This window comes from Xenopus tropicalis, chromosome 1 (assembly GCF_000004195.4).
Source record: "Xenopus tropicalis strain Nigerian chromosome 1, UCB_Xtro_10.0, whole genome shotgun sequence".
Taxonomy (NCBI): domain Eukaryota; kingdom Metazoa; phylum Chordata; class Amphibia; order Anura; family Pipidae; genus Xenopus; species Xenopus tropicalis.
In genome coordinates, this window is record NC_030677.2 from 169,988,046 (window position 1) to 170,008,026 (window position 19,981).

Sequence of the window (19,981 nt, forward strand, 5' to 3'; positions counted from 1 at the left end):
AGATATTTTTGAGATTTACAAATGGGTTTTTGCCAGTACTTGATTTTTCTGTTATTGTTTTCTGTTTCACCCAGTTTTCAAAACAATCTCAGCTTCAATTGCAAGAGTAAAGCTGTTTAGCCTCTCTTTACTTAGTGAGGATCTCAGGTAGTTTTTTACTCTTTTTAAGCAAGAACAGGATATTTCAGCACTGCAGTTTGTTGCCAGTGTGAAAAGAAAAATGTGTAATGCTACATAAACATTTGGGTAAATCACTTCCAGTGAGTCTTCAACAATGGTTTTGAGCAGCTGAAGAATAGTGATGTCCAGGGTACCAATACTTTTTTAATGAGAGCAGAGGTGCAAGCATTCATTAGGCAGTTTGTCATCCATGTCATTTGGGTACTGACTGCATAGGTGATGTGCTTGGGCAAGCAAATCCTCATTGCTAAGTGTGCTCATATTTTCAAATAAGCTGAAATGGCTGTTCAGTGATTTATACGTCTCTGCTCTCCTTCTAAGCTCATGGGGCAGTTTATCCAGGATAGGGAGAAAGGTGTTAACTCTGAATTTATCTCTTGCCTGACATCAAATGGCAGTTTTAGCTTTCTTGGTCTTGTTGTAGATGTATCATAATCTTCTAGCCCAGACAACTCTCTAGCTTCTCTCTCAAATCTTTCAAAATCATCTCTGGTATCTTGCCAAGTGTGGTGAGACCATCATAACGTTGTACAACTGTACCAATTTCAATATTCACATACTGTAAGAGTTTGTAGCATTAAACCGCTCTAAAATGAAGCTCCAAAATACTGTCATGATGGCAGTCTCTAACTTTTGCAAGTTTTTGCTTAGTCCTGCAGCCTCATTTTGAGTTTTTGGTGTTTGGGAAACATCATCATCCATAGCACCCCTATAGCATTCAGTTCTTCTACGATCTCCTTCCATTTTCTGCTTAGACTGAGGCATGTATCACTCCTTGCTAACCACCTTGTAGTAGATAATTTCTTAACTACTGTAACTTTCCACTTTAAATGAGATATCAACATTTCCCACCTTGCGGAGGATGCAGAGAAGAAGTTGTACAGTTGTTCCAAAATGCAAAAGAACAAAACTGCTTCCCTGCAGCTTTCAGCAGCACTGGTTCCAACAAGATTTAGTGAGCAGAGCAAGGGATGAATACAGCTAGAGGATTCACCTGTTTAATTGTAGCCTGAAGACCAGAATATGGACATGTTGCTAGCGTTTTCATATGCTTGTCCTCTGAAATCCATTATATCAATGTGGCATTCTTTCAGAGTGTCCATGACTGCACTGAACAAGTTTTCAGCTTTATGCCCCACATTTGGGATGAATTTAATAAACCTTTCTTTGGGGATGCCGTCATTTTTAACATAGCGAATAATGAAGGCAAGCTGATCTGTATGTGATACATCTGGAGTTGAACCAACACTTATTGAGTAGTATTTTGCTTGCTTTGCTTTGTTTATTATAATTTCAAGCACACTGGAGGCTACAATATAAATGAATTCAAAATATACAGGTTTTTGACAAGTATGATGTACTGCCAGAACCAGTGTTTCCATATTTTTTGATATACCCTGCCAAAAAGGGGTCATGTTCTACTATTGCTTCTAGAAGCATCAAGTAATTGCCATTTGTGAGTGACCCAAATTTTTCATCTGTGTCTCTGAAAGACAAACCTCATGATGACAATGTTTTCACAGCTGTAACAACCCTTTTTAGGACATTCCTACAGTATTCTATTTCTTGATTTTGCTTCTCAAGAAAAAGTTGGTGAGTTCTACAACTCATTTTTGCCCTATTTTGCATCCTCAAACAGGAATCTGGACTCTTCCTGTTCATTCAGTGGAATAGATGCATTTTTCCAATCATTATATCCTTTATGTGCTAACTTGCCAATTCCACTATATAGATAACAAGCTGCACAAATATCTTCTTACTCTTAATAGAATATAATAACCATGGTCGTGCTATAGATTCTCCGTTGGGCCGTTCACTTTTAAAGAGTGTATCAGAATACACCTACTTTTATCAGGATAGTGCCTGACAGATGATGAAAAGTCTGCCTTCTTGTTCTGATTGACACCATTAAAAGCTAGGAAATCTTTTAGCTTTTCATCTTGTTTATCCCAGTCAACAGGATCAGAAGAAAAGTGTAGCTCGTCCTCCAAACTCTTATTTTCAGAAAGCCTTAATGAAGTTAGTGGTAAAAAGATTTACTCACAGGGTTGTTTCTGTGTTACTTCAGCAGTTGTCATTAAGGATGAATTATCTGCTAGATCTGTAGAAATATCTTCATCATGTGATGTTTCCTCTGTAATATCTGTTGTTCTCAAATGAGATGAAGAACAAGGTGACTCAAAAGATTCAACCTCTTCAGGTATAACATCAGGATCTTCTCTCTTAGCTTTCTCAACATAGGTCTCCATTCTTTTTGTATGCTCCAGTTCACTACTTTGCCTTTTAGCTTTTTCGTTTGCAAGCTTGCGATAAAACCCACTAAGCTTTTTTCTTTTGTCAGCCATGTCACAGGAAAACTAGAAGAAAATACTCAATAAACTAATGCAATGGCCTCAGAAAAGTTTCTTATATCACACAAGTCCCCACTGCTGATGGATTTTATAGTAACATTAGATAAGGGTTAAAAAAAAGACATCCATGAGTTATAGCTAGTTATATAGCTGAGTGACAGCCAACCACTTAGTTCCTACAACTGGCAATGACCTAGAGAATGCCTGTGCCATCTAAATATTTGGAAGGGGCTGTGATGATGTGGAATTCTCCCCCTGAATCAGTGGTACTGGCAGATACAATAGAAAGGTAGAAGGGAGGGGAGTTACAGGGAGAGCTGGGAAGTTGTGGGATTTCCCCCCCTGAATCAGTGGTACTGACAGATATATTAGATAGGCACAAGAAGGGGTTGGATGTGTATTTAGTGTATTTAGTGAGGGAATAGAGGGTTATGGGAGATAGCTCTTAGTAAATGTTTATACAGGGACTGGTCCGATTGCCATCTTGGAGTCAGGAAGGATTTTTTTTCCTCTCTGTGGCAAATTAGAGAGGCTTCAAATGTTTTTTTATGCCTTCCTCTGGATCAACTAGTAGTTAGGCAGGTTATATATAGGCAGGTTGAACTTGATATATGTGTGTCTTTTTTCAACCTAAAGTATTATGTTATTGTATATATGTATATTTTCCCCACATATCTCTAAAGAGGATACATTCACAACTCTCCTTTAGAGTGCTGAATGTCCTTAAAGGAGAAGGAAAAGTAAAAATCACTGGGGGGGTGCCAAATGTTAGGCACCCCCCAGTGATTGTAACTGCTTACCCTTTACCCCAGGCTGGTGCCGCAACAGCCTTGGTAAAAGGTAGGCAATTAAATCACCGGGGGGTGCCTAACATTTTGGCACCCCCCAGTGACGTAGCCTTTCCTTCTCCTTTAGCCACTGAGCCCTCCCTGAATACCTGAACAATATTGGGGCTTACAGAGCCAACCAGCATCCTCACAATCAGCACCCAGTGTCCCACAAATTTACTAACAGGCAGCTGTTTAGAACGTTACATCCACTGTCCACATATGTCTAGAAGATTAATTTACTGGCATAGGATTGTGTATGTTGTTCAAGTTCAGCAACTGCTTGCTACATCAGCAGACAAAAGACTAGGCCCATATGTGACTGTACAGTACAGTTAAATAATATAAAATAAACTAACCCCTTCCTTTTTTTTTTTTTTTTTTTTTTTTAAATCTCAGTTAGTTTAAAATCAGTTTGGTTCACATTATTATATTAGCAGACAGTTCAGCAGCATTATTATTATTTTTATAATGAATTTAACCTACCAACTGAACTGAGGGAAAAAAAGTACAGGTCAGAACTGTAACTGTGTCCCTGCCTGTTGCTGTACTAAGCAGCCTGCGCTTTTAGTTGCAGAGTTGGGAACTTATACTTGTTGCAGCCAGGCAGCCAGCCAGATTCACATGAATGCTGTTAGTGGTGGCGCTGCCTCTCCCTTCTGTGTGCGCTGTGCACGGCTCTGATACAACAAGTCCTGCAGCGCCCTACCCATGCCGCGTACAGAGTGAAGTCGCTACGTGTGCGCTTGGCCGGCAAGATGTTATTTAACTATTTTATGCACTGCTGCCCGCCACAAATAAAGAACAGGCGCAGTGCCCAGGTGCTAACATCTATGTTTAATGAAGCTCCAAGGCCTTCAAAAATATAACTTTACAGCCCTTTTCCATTTGAATCAGTAACAGTTATTAGAAATGGATATAGTCAGGGAGCAACATAAGCCTCTCATTTGAAGACATGCTGTAAGATTCCAAAGAAATTACAGATGGAGCCCAATTAGTGCTTTCTGGTGCACCACTACTGACTATTTATTGGGCCCCACAGCAAGATCAATATTGGCCCTCTAATTTATGTAACTTCTACAGAAACTAATGTAACTTGGATATCAAGCAATGCCAGAGTGCAGAGTAGCAATGGGGCATTGTTCCCAACAAAATCTGACTGATTTATTAGCACATTAATTAATGGAACTATTTATATGAAATACTGATTGTATGAGCCATACCTTACATGAACATTTCAGCAGTGGAATGACTTGTTATTGTGCCCTACAGCAACATCCCTGGGCTCCCAGTTTCTTACAATATCTGTCTTTTAACAGCCCTTAAAATTTATATTTTGAATAAACAAAGAAATCGCAAAATAGCTATCATCATTTTCTTCTTACAAGGTCTTAATCTTAATGCTGACATTGCGTGCATAATTATAACAAGTGTTTCTCCTGTACGATGTGGCGCTCCTTATCTACTGATCAGTAAATTTACATGTGCCTATTACAATGCCCATTATATGGATCAGTTCAGCGGAATATTGCCAACTTTAGCTTGTGTTTTAAGCAAGTGAAACATCAAGGGACTCTTGTATTTATATGGTATTGTGTCTTTGCAACAAGTATGCCATTATTAGGGTGTGGGTTCTTACTGCATTTATTAAAGATCAGGAGCTGGCAGTTGTTGGAAGGTAAATTTATTTCCAGAGCAAAAAGCAGAACAAAAACAGAAAAAAATGTCTTTGCTAGCTTTCCACAGAAAGCACAGTTCCAACTCCAGAATAAAAAAACACAGGGCACATTCAGTTAACTCTTTTCAGGCAAATTCCCTATACTCAGACTGTTTGCTCTGAGATCTGGAGGTCTAATGAACAGCATTTTATATGGTACTTAAGTGTGTGAGTCTGCCTTTCCCAGCAGCCCATGCTCTTAAAGGCACATTTAGTTACAACAAAATTGAAACTATTAACAACAAAAAATGTATGTATATAAATATACCTTTTGCTTTCTATCTCCCTATAAAAAGAGCTTACAACCTTATTATTTACAATAAAAAAAACACAGGCAAAACAATTTCTTTAGCATATAAGAAAAACACACTTTGTTTAGATGAGACTTGCTGCAGGTTTTACCAATTGCTAATTAAGCTCAGTGCATGTCTCCCATAATCACACACACTGCTAAGATGTTGCACACATTGTACTGAATGAAAACAGATACACTTGGTAAGTACTATTTTTGGTGATTTTTGTAATGCTGGGTAAAACGTGGAGAGCATAGTTTATTACTTTGTCTGCAGAAAAATGAAGTGGACAGAAAAAAGGTTTACTGGGCAGCAATAGAGAAGGGGGAAAACATTTATACCACACATACAGGCAGACAAAATAAATCACTGTGCATATCCTAACAGCCATGTCATGCTTTTTATACATATTTATATTTTATACATATTAATTCTAAATACTGAAGTGTAAGGCTGAAGTGTGTTCCTATAATCTTATATAAACTTATTGATCTTTCTGCATTGAGCAAGGTGGCCAATCTCAATTCAGAGACAACTCAGTTGAATTGCTGCTCTTTTTTTTTTTTACATATCTTATTTAACATTAACTATGTAGTGGAGTATGCTTCTCAGTGCTGGAATTGTGTAAAATTATGTATCTTTAATCAGCTTTAAGTGGCTTGTACTAGAAACAATTAATATAAAAAAATCATAGAAATAATTAATATTAATTTAGTAATGATCCATGATTGAAGACTATTTTGAATTCTCAGATCATCCCTATTAACTGTGTCATATTGTATGTGTTGAAATCCTGTGTATTTATTATAATCTTCTCTTTGTGAAGCGCTTCATAACCTTCTGGCACTATAAAAAATAAATAACTACATAGAAATATTACGGAACAATTAAAATCCCTGGCTGGTAATACAGCCTTCTAGACATACACATCTATATAAATAAAACCAATCTTGCAATACAAGAAAAAGGAATTAATGTCCGAGCTGACATTTTCCAGAATTCTGAAGCAGAAATTTATTATCTATAGTGATGAGTTATTTATCTTAGAGGATAGTGTATCCTGGGGCTTGGTATTCATCCAAGTCGAATCAGATCATTCTACAGACTTAAACATTCATCTGTAGAGTTTATGTTCAGGAAAATGGCTTGCTTCTTGAAGTTTGTCTCTTTTATCTGATACCACATTTGCAAAGGCTCATATCCTTTAATTCTTTAAGCAGTTGCATTTTTAATTTTATCAGGATGCAGGATCCTGTTTGTCCTGCTTGGGTGGGTAAAAGAGCAACTGTACCAATAAAGAAGTGCATTAAAAATGATGTTCTAGATGTGGAACAACGCTTTTGGAATCCAATATGCCTTCAAACCATTTGGTAGCTTTTTCTGCCTGGTCATCTGGGTAATGGAGTAGATAGTAAATAAATCAGAGTAGTAAGTTATTATTAAATCAGATATAGACTGGCATTTGATGCAGAGCATCTCTGCATTACCAGGTTGGAATGATTGCTTGCTTACAGTATAACATTTAGGAAAACAAGTGAAGTGTGTAAAGTGTAACTTGTAAAATCTATTTTATTGATTTTAGAAATTTTCAGGGGTACAGAAAAGAAAGAGGGAGGGGAACAACAGGTTCAACAACAGTCACATACTTTGTCAGCACAGCTAGTTCTTATATGATAAGAAAGGGAGGAGGGGAGAGAGAGGGGGTTCTAATAACTATTAGAGCCCAAGATGAATAAGACCATCTCTAAGAAAGAAGGAGAGGAGAAAGGGGGAGTTTACGCACAAGTCAACTCAGTTTTTGGCTTGGTTGCTATCTAGATTTACAATGTATGGTCCAAGGCTCACATGCATTTCTGAATTTCATAAAGGTCCTCTGTCTTTGATTTTGTTCAATTTTTTATTTTTTTATTTCTTCCATAGCTGAATACCATTACGGAAGCGTCGGTGGGATTCACAATACCACTTTTTGTGAATTAGAGCTTTTGCTGCTTGTATCATTAACAATTGCAGCTGGTTTTTTACAACTTGTTTACTGCATAAGTTATAGATAAGTACTACCAGAGCAGGTACATTACTACTAAATTGTTGAAGTTATATTTTGGATAGCCTTGATTACCTTATTACAAAACATTTGGATACCAGACCATTCAAACCAAAAGTGTAAGAAGGAGCCCGTCTGGTCTGGACAGCACCAACACTTGTCAGAAACAATGTTAAACATTTTGCTATGTTTCCAGGGTATATAATACCACTGCAATTTTAGTTTAGAATTTGCCTCTTGTGTGTAGGCTATTGAGCTTTTATGCATCAATGTATAGATCTTTTGCCAGTCTGTTGCGCTTATATTGACTTATAACATCTTTTTTCCAACATGTAAGTTCTCTTGAGTGGTGACTTATCTGTAGCACCAGGTGTCTTCAGGGTGGGTTTGTTTTGATCTTGGTATCTTTTCCAAGGGTAAAATTGTTTCTTCTTGTACCAAATTATAAAATATGTCAAAACAACTCACCACAGGGAGAAAGAGGCTCAGGAGCAGATATCACCATTTGTTTGAAGAGCATGCACTGAGCAAAACTTCAGGCAGAATTCTTGATTAAAAAGTAACTTTACTGGAGTACCACCAAGATTTGCTCAGTGAGTGCCTGCTCTTCAAACAAACAGTTGTCTCCTTGTACAAAGTCTGCTAGCACAGTTGGCCTGTTATCATTCCAAGCCCAATTATCAAATGCTTTCCTTTCAAGTTTTGGGTAAAAGTCTAAATTGTTGATAAGGGGGGTAATGGGTGTAGGGGGTGAAGATACACTCCAGATGTATTTAATCTCATAACCTGTCTTTAGGGTTGCCTCCTATCATGGGTGTTATGTGGGGATATATTTGTGGGGATATTCAATGGTTGGACCCAAATTATGTTATAAAATGCTACTTTGGAGAACTGTTATTCTAAATGAAACTATATTTTTTCATTACCTAAGTTCCACTAGAGATGCAGTGCAGGTGAACTGCTAAATAATAAAGTTGTCTTGTATTGCTAGACCTCCTTCTTGTTTGTTAAGAATTAGTTTGCTATGTTAAGTCTAAGTCTAGTCTTTTGTTATTCCATAAGAATCTGGTTGTTCTTGCTTTGAGCTTGCTAAAGAAAACTTTGGGAGTTCTGATGGAGAGCACATACCTGTATATGAGGTAAAGAATGTTGAGAGAGACTAACATTTTGAGCACTTGTATTTTTCCAAACCAAGTCAATTTACTGTTATTCCATTTATTTAAGTTTCTCAATTTCTTCTAGTATAGGAATAAAATTAACTTTATTGATACTAGTTAAGTAGTTTCTTTTGTTCCCGATAGGTAAGTTTATATTTAATGCTTCTGATTTGCAGGCATTTATTTTGAAGTTGGACAGGTCTCCAAATTGTTTGAACAAGCACGTTAGATTAGGAAGAGTAATGTGTGGGTTGGTTATCACTAAATGAAGGTCGTCTACAAATGCAACTGACTTGTGTTCATATGATGCTACTTTCAGACCCATTATATATTAATTGGATCGGATATGGGATAACAGAACATCCATAACTAGTATAAATAATAAGGGGGATAGTGGGCATCCCTGCCTAATGCCTTTGCATATATAAATCATAAGGTGCCATTTATTCTAAAGCGGGCCATGGGATTGTAGTATAGTGCTAAGATTTTACTAATTACTTTTTCTCCTATTCAAAATCCTAACAGGGTATGTTTTAGGAAATCTCACAGCGCCCTGTTGAGGGCTTTTTCCATGGTTTGTGCATAATAGATCATGGAAGTAATTCTAGAAGTGTTGTCTTTACCTTCTCTAAAGGGTTGCTCCTAATGTACTAATAGGGGTATTTTTTTTTTTTTTTTTTAAATCCTGTTAGCTATCATTTTGGCGAATATTTTTAAATCTAAATTAATCAGAGATATTGGGCAATAGGTGGCACATAAATGGTAATCTTTATTATTGTTATATGCACTTCAGTTGCTTGTTGAAGAAAGAGATGGTCTGCACTGATAAAATTATAGTATCTGTTTAAGTACTCTGATAGTTCTGTTTAAAACTGTTTATAATATGCATCTCTATACTTATCTGGTCTAAGACTTTTGTTAAGGTAATTAATCTATTGTTTTTTTGAAATTCAGTGCGAATGGTGCATCTACAGTAGTTAGACTTGTGATTTGATAAGTTGAGGAAGTTTAACTTGGGATATAAATAGTTTCTCTAAACTTTTGGCCTGTATTTTGGGATGTTTTGAGCCTTTACAAACTTTGATAAAATTCTTGAACGGAAAGGCAATTTGGTTCTTGTCCTTTATTACTGATATATATGTTTTATTCTGTTGTCTTTTTAACATTCTAACAAAGAATTTGTTGCATTCATTATTTATTTATAAAAGCGCTTCTTTGTCCCCAAATAAGCTTTATTTGTCATGATGTCTAGGAGGGCTTGTTTAGCTAAGGACTATTTGTGTGACACTTTTAATGTATGTATTTCTTGTAAAAGCTGTTCAATTTCTTTTTTCAATTTAGTGCATAAAGCTATGAGATGACCCCTAAGGACACACTGCTTAATGAGATTTTTTTTATTATATCTATATTCTTCTTATTGGTAAGTATGTGCTTGTTTATGTTCCATATATATTCAGGTTTGAGAGTGTTAGGGATCTCAAAGTCTATTATTATGGGTGCATGGCCCGAGATTGTTATTTGCTGCTTTTATTTAATGTAGCTAGTTTTGTAATGTGAAAATGTAGTCCAATCTGGTGTAGCTATTATGTGCGTTTTATATGATAGCTTTATATGATACATTGGATTTACCAAAGAAAGAGTTGTGTATATGGTTAAGAGATAAGATTGTCACCTCCTAGTAGTAAGAGGCCTTCCAAGAATGATTCTAATTGGGATGCTAATATAGTGAGCGGGTTTAATTGCTCCTGCTAGGGGCTCGCTAATGTAACTATGGTATTGGCTAATTTACCTTTCAGCAGTAGATAGCATCCATTAGCATCTTGTAAGCTATATATGCTTAAAATTAATGTGTTTTTAGCATCAGAAAAGCTAGTGCATTTTTCTGGGGGTTGTTACTAGTGAAGATTTGTGTAAAAGTTTTTAAAAGTTATGGATAGATTGTGTACTGAAGAAAGACCATTTTTGCTCCCAATCGGTTATATTCTTGGAATACATGTGCTTTTTGACCGGTTAATTTAGCCCCTTCACGTTATAAGTAATGAACATTTTGCATTAACCATTACAGAGTTTCAAGAAGAGTCTACTGTTAGTAATGAAGTAATGAACATTTTGCATTAACCATTACAGAGTTTCAAGGAGAGTCTACTGTTAGTAATGAAGTAATGAACATTTTGCATTAACCATTACAGAGTTTCAAAGAGAGTCTACTGTTAGTAATGAAGTAATGAACATTTTGCATTAACCATTACAGAGTTTCAAGGAGAGTCTACTGTTAGTAATGAAGTAATGAACATTTTGCATTAACCATTACAGAGTTTCAAAGAGAGTCTACTGTTAGTAATGAAGTAATGAACATTTTGCATTAACCATTACAGAGTTTCAAGGAGAGTCTACTGTTAGTTATGAAGTAATGAACATTTTGCATTAACCATTACAGAGTTTCAAAGAGAGTCTACTGTTAGCTCTATGGTTACTCTTTAGGCCAGGTCTGAGGACATTACAGGGGTTGGTATGCGACTTTATGAGGGAAAGAAAAAACAACATATAAAACTTGGAAAGCAATATTTGTATATTCTCTGGCAGGTAAAAGCATAGACAAGGAACAACTACTTCTCTCGGTGACTGGGAGGTTGGCCTCACTAAGAGAGGTAGCTGTGGTCTAACGATGATATGGGGGGCAGACTAATGGTAGTCAGCTAGGCCTGATTGCTGTATGAAGGGTATGAATACACATTGGCACATCATGTGACACTTGCCACCTTTAATATAATGGTTAAAAGAGCCAAAAAAGGAACGCATGGGTTACCCAACAAGAACCCTTGGTTAGAAGTAGAAATACGCAGTATGTATCTCAGGCTTTATTCTCTGGGCCTTTTGGGGGTTAAGTTATAGTCATTTTAACAGTCTGTTTTTGGGTGTCCATATTGTAGTTTAGTGAGAATATGTTTAGTCTCTTTTGGGGTTCTGAGAGTAAATTCTGTGCATTTTGAATGATAATTAGGCAAAATCGGACGTCCCATTGGTACTGTATGTTGTTTACTTTTTTACATCAATTAGAGGCTTCATTTGTTTCCTTTTGGTCAGGGTGTACCTTGATATGTCTTGAAAAAGTACATTTTTTTGCATGTTTTGGCTTGAGGATCACCTCCATAAGCTGGAAGTCATGTATGCAACATGAAATGTCTCACAGCGCATCTGGTGGTGCATTTCTTGGCTTAAGAATCCTGTGTTTGCAATCTATTTTGATTTCAGTGTGTGCATCTCTGCCCAATATGCTATTTAATATTTGCAGAAGGACTGTATGGAGTTTGTCCTTAGTAATTGCCTCAGGTACTCCCCTAACCCTTATATTATTCTACCTGCTTCTGTTTTCAGTATCATCTATGTGGTGATTGGCCTCATCTAGTTGGAGTTTCTGGGCTTTCTAATGTGAAAGTTCTGTCCGTCATATTTGCTAAGTCCGTCTTTATCTCTTGCAGCTCGACTGTTATGCTGTCCGTGGCTTCTCGCAGGAGGTTTTTATGTGCTTTCCATTGCATCCATTTTTGTGCATCCACTCTTGAAGGTGTGTTAGTAAATAACCCCTTAAATATTTTGTTCACCCAAAGAAGGGCAGATAATGTACAGAGCAAAGGGTACAGTTCAAAAACAGAAATGTTGTCTTTTGTATATGATATGTCTTGTACTATATAGTGTAATACCCACAAGTGAGAATTTGCCTTGCTACAGTTTTCTCCTGTCTATTTTTAAAAGTTCTAATGTAAGAGACACTGTAGGTTAATTTTTAAAAAATTTTCAGAGTCCTTAATATTTTTTAATGGGCGATAGAACTTAGTCTTTAACTTTCAGGTACATTGCACAGATATGTGTCTGTATACTTAAAAGTTTGTCCTTTTAATTCCAGCAATGTATTCTTTATACGAGTGTGCTCTGAATTAAAATAAATGTTTGGGTTGTTAACCTTTATGAAAAATTTAAGCCGAGGAACAATCCTAGGGAAATTATTTATGAGGCATGATGTTCCATGTTGCGAGGATGTTAAAACATAAAATTATTGAAGTGGTGGTTGGAAAAGAGTGTAGTGCGCAGCTGAGACAGCCAAATGACAGTAATTCTCATCCATTTTTGGTTATCATAACAAAGTAATCACTGTGCTGGAAAGCTAAAAAAAGAATAACCTACAGTATTTCACCAAAAGGACTAAAAAAGATTGAGCTAATTTAATCTGCAACTCATTATTTACTGGTTTCAGTAGCAATCAACTTTGATAAGTTGTATTTTCCAAAAGAAAAAGAACACGTATTATACAGGCCATGGATAACCGACAAACAATTATGTATTAACCCATACAGGATATGGGATTTGTTACAGGAACTTGAGCCAGATGGCAATGTCCTCTTCTTTTTGTTCTTAATATAACAACACTCAAAATGATACGGCCAAACATTATTGAAAACTAATATTAAATTAATAGTAAAACTTTTTTTAAAGTTTGCTCTACTCAGCTTTAATGATAATCTTAATATTCCTCATCAGTTAGATTAAGTTAAATACAAGTACAGGACCCGTTATCCAGAATGCTCGGGACCAAGGGTATTCCGGATAAGAGGTCTTTCCGTAATTTGGATCTCCATACCTTAAGTCTACAAAGAAATCAATAAAGCATTATTTAAACCCAATAAGATGTTTTGCATCCAATAAGGATTATTTATATCTTAGTTGGGATCAATTATAAAGTACTGTTATACTACTACAGAGAAAAATGAAATCAGTTTTAAAATTCTGAATTATTAAATTATAATGGAGTCTGGGAGATTGCCTTTCCGTAATTCGGAGCTTTCTGGATAACGGGTTTCTGGATAAGGGATCCCATACCTGTAATACACAATCTTTCTTTTTGGCTCATAGAGGATACTCCCATCTATTAAAAAGGTTCTTCTTTGTTTAAAACAATTAAGTCTACAAAAAGCAATATGGTAAAACAATGAAAAACAATTCCAATGAAGCGAAAAAACAAACATTGTAAGTATATGATTTAGTAATAGGAAAGCTTTTGGAAGGGGTAAGATATTTGAACACATTGCACATTGTGTCATCACAGTTATTGGTTAAAGTAAGCAATATTCCTGGAACATAATATTTGTAATTGGATACAGAGCTGTCTGAAGTATAGATTACAGAGAGTGGTGGTAAATGGAACATTTTCTAATTAAACCAGAACTGTTAGTGGAGTACCACAGGGGTCTGTCATTGGCCCTTTGCTTTTTAACTTGTTTAATAATTACCGTGAGGTGAACATTGAAGGTACAATCTCTACTTTTGCTGATGATACTAAACTGTGCAAAACTATAAGATGTATTCAGGATGCTGCCATCCTTTGACTAACGTGAAAACTGGGCAGCAAATTGTCAAATGAGATTCAGTATTGATAAGTGCAAGACTATGCACTTTGGTAGAAATAAAAGTTATGCTAGTTATGTGCTAAATGGTATTTTTGTGTTTAACAAGCTGTGTAATACTAGGCAATGTAGTGGCTACTAAAGCAAATAAAGTACTGTCTTACTAAAAATGGCATGCACTCAAGGGATGAAAACCATTTTGCCTCTTCATAGGTCCCTAATAAGGCCTCACCTTCAGTATGCAGTTTAGTTTTGGGCTCTAGAAGATAAGAAGGATACTAATGAGTTGGGGAGAGTGCAGAGATGTGCAGCTAAACTTTAGAGTGATGGAGGATTTTAACTATGCTGGTAAATTGTCAAAGTTGTTTTCTCTAGAAAAAGATGCTTGTGATGGAACATGAGATTTCTTTAGAAGTACAATAGAGGGCATAATAGAAAGATAGCTAAGGATCATTTTCTCCATAACAATAATTAATGCACAAGAGGCCACCCTTTTAGATTAGAGGAACAGAACCTTTATTTCAAGCAGCTTAGGTGGTTCTTCAAAAAGAAGGCAGTAAGGTTGTGGAATGCCCTGTCGGATGATATTGTGTTGTGCATAGATCGTTATATGTTTATATTTATATATGCACTGGGGTTCATTTGGAAGGGTTGAACTTGCCCTTTAATGGCTTCTGATAAAATGTTAGCATTTCTTACCAAAACAGTTTGTATGCTTAAACTGGATTTATTGACTAGATCGTTAGATGAATTAAATAGTCTTTCCTGTTACCACTTGCTAAATATTGTACAAAAACTTTGATAAGTATACAGTATATTACTCTTAAGGATGACATTATTTGCACAAATTTTTCAAGTTGTGATTGACTTGATAAGATTTAACACAGTTGGTGAATTCTAAAGTAGTTCTTTCCCTTTTTGAAGCTGTATTTGTATGCTGTATGTATTTATTTGTTTCATCTACTACTAATTGCTATACAGCACCCACTTGTAAGAACCACACCACTTTCATTTAGATCCTGAATCAAGCGCAATTGCATCCAATAGAAACATGTTTCCAGTACTTTCCATGCTTTACTCAAGGTTATGTTTTCACACTTTATGAATACTTTCTTGCTTTATTATGATATATTACCTGATATTTCAGTAGCCCTAGTCTTTTAACAAGAAATGTCATGACTGATATGAAATGAATGTTTATCAAGTGATACAGAATCTGCAGTGCTTTATGGCCCGATGGCAGCAAAGTGATATTTAAATTAAGAGGGTGCTCAAAGAGACTATATTTACATGTATTTATCCTTGAACAGATGAGCAACCTTTGGCAGCAGTTCCGTCACACAGAGTGTTCTAAATGGATATTAAATATAAAGCTACATGTTGTAAAGCATTACAATTTTCTGGGCATTTAACAAAAGTACAGTAATTATGGCTCTCCCCCAGATATTCTGTTTTTAGCGTATGGCAAGGCCTTACCTTGTAGAACTACAGTAATGAAGTTTGGGCAACCATGGACCAACTGCAAATTCCAGAGTACAAATATTAAACTAGGGCATAGATTCCCACTGATAATCATAAAAGAAGGGGCGCACTCCCATTGTGTAAAACAGCATCAGCACATTTATTTAAACAAAAGTAGCAGGAAATAAAATCATTCATCAGAAAAGTATTTTGTTGTATTCTTCTCAAATACTAAAAAAGACTTTTCTGATGAATGATTTTATTTCCTGCTAAAATTTTAGTTTTATATGATGGGAGCACTACCATTCTTTTATGCTTATTTGTAGATTTCTGCCTTTTTGGGACCATCAAAATGTTTGACTCTATAGAAAATGTTCCTGGGGGTGCCAATGAGAGCTGTAATTGGCTATTTGATAGCTCCTATGTTGATTGGATTGTTAACTGAAGTTATTGTCAATATGTATGCTGCATGTATCATTGTACATATGTGTTTATTTTAGTTTCCTCTCTGGCAAACAAAAACATAACTTTTTGGGAGGGATTCCTGTGACACTCAGGATTAAAGTTAGTTGAGGCATAGTAAAAAGAACTATTAAAAATATAAATATATAGGTATGGGATCCATTATCTGAAAACCTATTCTCCTGAAAGCTCTAAATTACAGGAAGGCTGTCTCACACAGACTCCATTGTAATCAATTTTTTTTTAATGATTTCCATTTGAAATAGTACCTTGTACTTGATCCCAATAAGATCTAATAAATCCTTATTGGAGGCCAAATAATCCTATTCAGTTTTAAAAGATTTTTTTACTAGACTAAGGGGCAGATTCATGAAAGCACGAATTTCGGATTGTCAAAAGCACGATTGGAAAAATTTCGTAGTAACCACAATCATTTCTGATGTCTATAAATTGCGTGAAAATTTGTGTCGTGTTTGTATGAAAATATTGTGGTTGCGATCCGAAAGTTACAAAACTTTTGTATCCGAATAATCGTAAATGGCGCAAAAACTTTCTGACTTTAAAACTTCAATGCATGATTTTGGAAGCCTTCCACAGAACTTAATGGCACTCTGCAGCTCCAACCTGGCCAAAAGATAGTCATGATACAAAAGCTTGAATCAATAACAAAAGTTTTGCAGACGTTGCGAAAAGTACGACTTTTTGTAGAATAACAAACGCATCACGAAAAAGTCATACTTTTTTAACGATATTATAGTTAACAGTACCAAAAGTTCTAAACTTTTGAAAAAATACGTATTTTTTCTAATCGTTGTCATTGAGCTTTAATGGAACAGTAACACCAAAAAATTAAAGAGTTTTAAAGTAAATGAAATATAATGTACTGTTGCCCTGTACTGGTAAAAGTTGTGTGTTTGCTACAGTAACGCTAATATAGTTTATATATAATAAGCTGCTGTGTAGCCATGGGGGCAGCCATTCAAGCTGGAAAAAGGGAGTAAAGGCACAGGTTACATAGCTGATAACTGATAAGCTCTGTAGAATACAATAGTGTTTTATCTGTTATCTGCTAAGTGCCTGTGCCTTTTCTCCTTTGAATGGCTGCCTCCATGGCTACATAGCTGCATTCTTTATATAAACCATAGTAGTGTTTCTGAGGCAAACACACCAGTTGTACCAGTGCAGAGCAGCAGTACATTATATTGGAATTTCTTTCATACACTTGAATTTTTTGGTGTTACTGTTCCTTTAATGTATGGAGATCCAAATTAAGGAAAGACTCATTATCAGGAAACCCAGGGTCTGAGCCTTCTGGATAACAGGTCCCATACCTGTATAAATAAGCACTAATGTGATAGACAAACATTTGAAAGAGGAAAATTCCAGGGTGTATTAGCACCTATAATGTTAATATTTCCACAAAAGCATAAATATACCAAAAGCTACAATTTTGATGCTAAACATTACAGTGGCATGGTACAAGAGGTACAAGTACAAACCCTGTTTATTGTGCCTAGCACTGCAGCTTAATAAATAAGCCTTAAATCACTATTTACTGTATTTTGTTGGCCTTAATTTATCACTCCACTTATGTTTTTCCTAATTCATGTTTAATAATATTCACATTGATTGATGTGATTGCAAACACATTAACGTTGCTTTTTTGTGTTTAATTAATAAACATGATTTGCACAAAACAATTACCACTAAAACATGCTTATTCAGCATGACGCCCCTAAAAAAATGCCTTAAGCGGCTAAACATCCCTCCTTTAACTCCATAAATGAGACTTTCCAGTTTTGTTTTAAAATTCTCATGCTATGCAAAAAGTATTTACACTTCAGTTTAATCTGCATATTTTTACTCAAACAATTACTTAACATAGGTCTATTTCCCTTTTTAAGATTCTTTACACCATATTAATATTCATTAGCTAATTAATGTGTTTACTTCTAAAGTGCTAGATGATAATCATGTCATTATAAACCTTTTAGTGTTACTCTAGGGATGTTCTTCTAATGAATCAGTTAATGGAGAGAAAATAAAGATCAGCTAAAATTGCCTACTTTACTGCTAGCCAAATGATTGCTTGAATTATTATTTCCTATACATGAGCTGTAAATGATACATCATTTAATAATCCTTGAAAGATTAGGAAACTAACCCGAAGTTCATTACAAGTTGCAGTTCATAAAGAATGCATGGATATATATTCACTGTATCTATAGCCTCAATCAGTACAAGTATATTCAGCTTGTATATTGTCTAGCAATGACTGGCCGATCATACATACTCAAAATGGTTATATGCACACCCCCTCTTATATACCTCATGTTGTAAAAAAAGACATTTTTTTTTAGTAGTTTCTTTAAAAAAATATTGCAGCTACACATCTTGTCTATATCACTGCTTAATGTATGAGTGCATTTGTGAGAATTTATTGTGGGCTGCCCAGTATCCTGAGAGGTTTCGACTATCTTCACTACATATAGCACTAATATGGCTAATGGAAGCCTTTAACGTTGTGATTTAAGAACATTTTTAAGAATGTCTAGCATGGAGTTTAGGATAAGAAAACATGTCAGTATTCCTTTAAAGGAGAAGGAAAGGTAAAAACTAAGAAAGCTTTATCAGAAAGGTCTATCTAACAGCCATAAGCACTCACAGAAACGCTGCACTGAGTCCTCTATCAAAAGAAACTCAGGATTTCTTGTCACCTTTTTTGTAAACATGTTTTTAAGGTATCTGACTTCTTCTCTCCTTTATTCCAGGGGTCTGCGCAGCTCTCTCCACTCCCCCCCCCTCCTGCTCCCCCCTCCCATAAGAATTCATAAAACTCACTCCCCCCTCACTTAGGAATGCATAATCTGAGCTACAAGGGCTAGCGATGCAAGCAGGAAGCTATAGAGACAAAGCTAAAATGGCAGCTGCAATCTTAAGCAAATAGAGAAAGCTTCTAGGGCTCTTTTCTCAGGTATGATAAAGCTTTCTGCAGAATAAATATATTTTTTTAGGTGGCACTAATGTGGTGAAACTATTGGCTGTAAAATGCCAAAATGACTTTCCATCTCCTTTAAGGGACATATTGGCAGAGCTTACAGTATTGTGGAATAAATCATCATAAGAATTATAAAAAATATTAGTTTCCCTAAAGAAACTCATTGGGAAGAATTCAATAAGTGGTGATAATGGGACAACATAAAAGTGGAGATAGATATGTCAGAATTACCGCCTTATTTACAAACCATTAAATAGACATTTCAACTTAAACTACAATTATACACTTTTTTGTGAATTTGTCTTTTGGCTCTACCTAATCCTGTCAGTCTGCCATCAGGTAACTCTTAGCTGTACCTCTTTTGAAGGCCATTATGGGAGAACACAGACTCTGTCAAGTAAAATTTCAGTTCATTTCTCATCTCTCAGTTGATAAATGCAGCACCACATGTTTTATCTATTAGGCATTGTCTCCTGTCTAAGGGGAAGTAAAACCTCATGGAAAAAATAGTTTTAGTTCCAGTGCACAGATCCTTCATCCTCCCTTCCCAAACACACCCATTATACTTGCACCAACTGAACTGTTGCCCATTGTACATCCAGAACTGTAGAGCCAACCCGCCATCTTTGGCTGTGTAGCTTTCATCCCATCATGTATTGCAAATAGGAACATGTGCAGCAGCCCAGTTTCCCAGTTTGGCCTCCAGTGTGCATGTACTGCTTGCTGATCAGTGTGATGGCTGCTGGGAACAGAAGTGACACTGATAAAGGCACTGATAAAGGTGGCTGCCAACACTGCTGTGTAGCTCATCACTAGTGGTAACCCTTGGTGGAGATTTTAAAACAGTTTCTCTTTGTTGTGCTGTTAGACATCTTCCTACAGCTTACTTTAAATGTAACATAGGTACAATGACTAACTATACCAAAATAATCCATGCAAATCTATAACATCTTGCTCTGCCATCCACACTTAATTCATAATTTTTGCATCAGTCAGAGAGCCAGGAAAGTTTGATGCTTAAGTCTATAGGCATTGTTTATGGGAGACATTTTTATTGAAAAATATATATATTTACATTCTTTGTCTGTTAGCATT

At 35.9% G+C, this 19,981-nt stretch overlaps 1 long non-coding RNA gene and 1 pseudogene across 3 annotated transcripts in view; one reads left to right on the top strand and one right to left on the bottom strand.

Moving 5' to 3' along the window:
- Window positions 1-324: 324 nt before the first annotated feature.
- LOC101734078 lies at window positions 325-1,791 on the bottom strand (annotated as a pseudogene).
- A 3,667-nt stretch (window positions 1,792-5,458) lies between these two features.
- The window catches only part of LOC105948047, a 321,644-nt gene continuing 307,121 nt past the window's right edge, over window positions 5,459-19,981 (top strand). For 2 of the 3 annotated variants that reach the window (XR_004220414.1, XR_004220415.1), the window contains exons 1-3: window positions 5,459-5,570; window positions 9,908-9,986; window positions 12,046-12,131. This is a non-coding gene — a long non-coding RNA (uncharacterized LOC105948047). The remainder of the gene's footprint in view (window positions 5,571-9,907; window positions 9,987-12,045; window positions 12,132-19,981) is intronic. The other variant, XR_001923855.2, reaches the window with a different exon arrangement.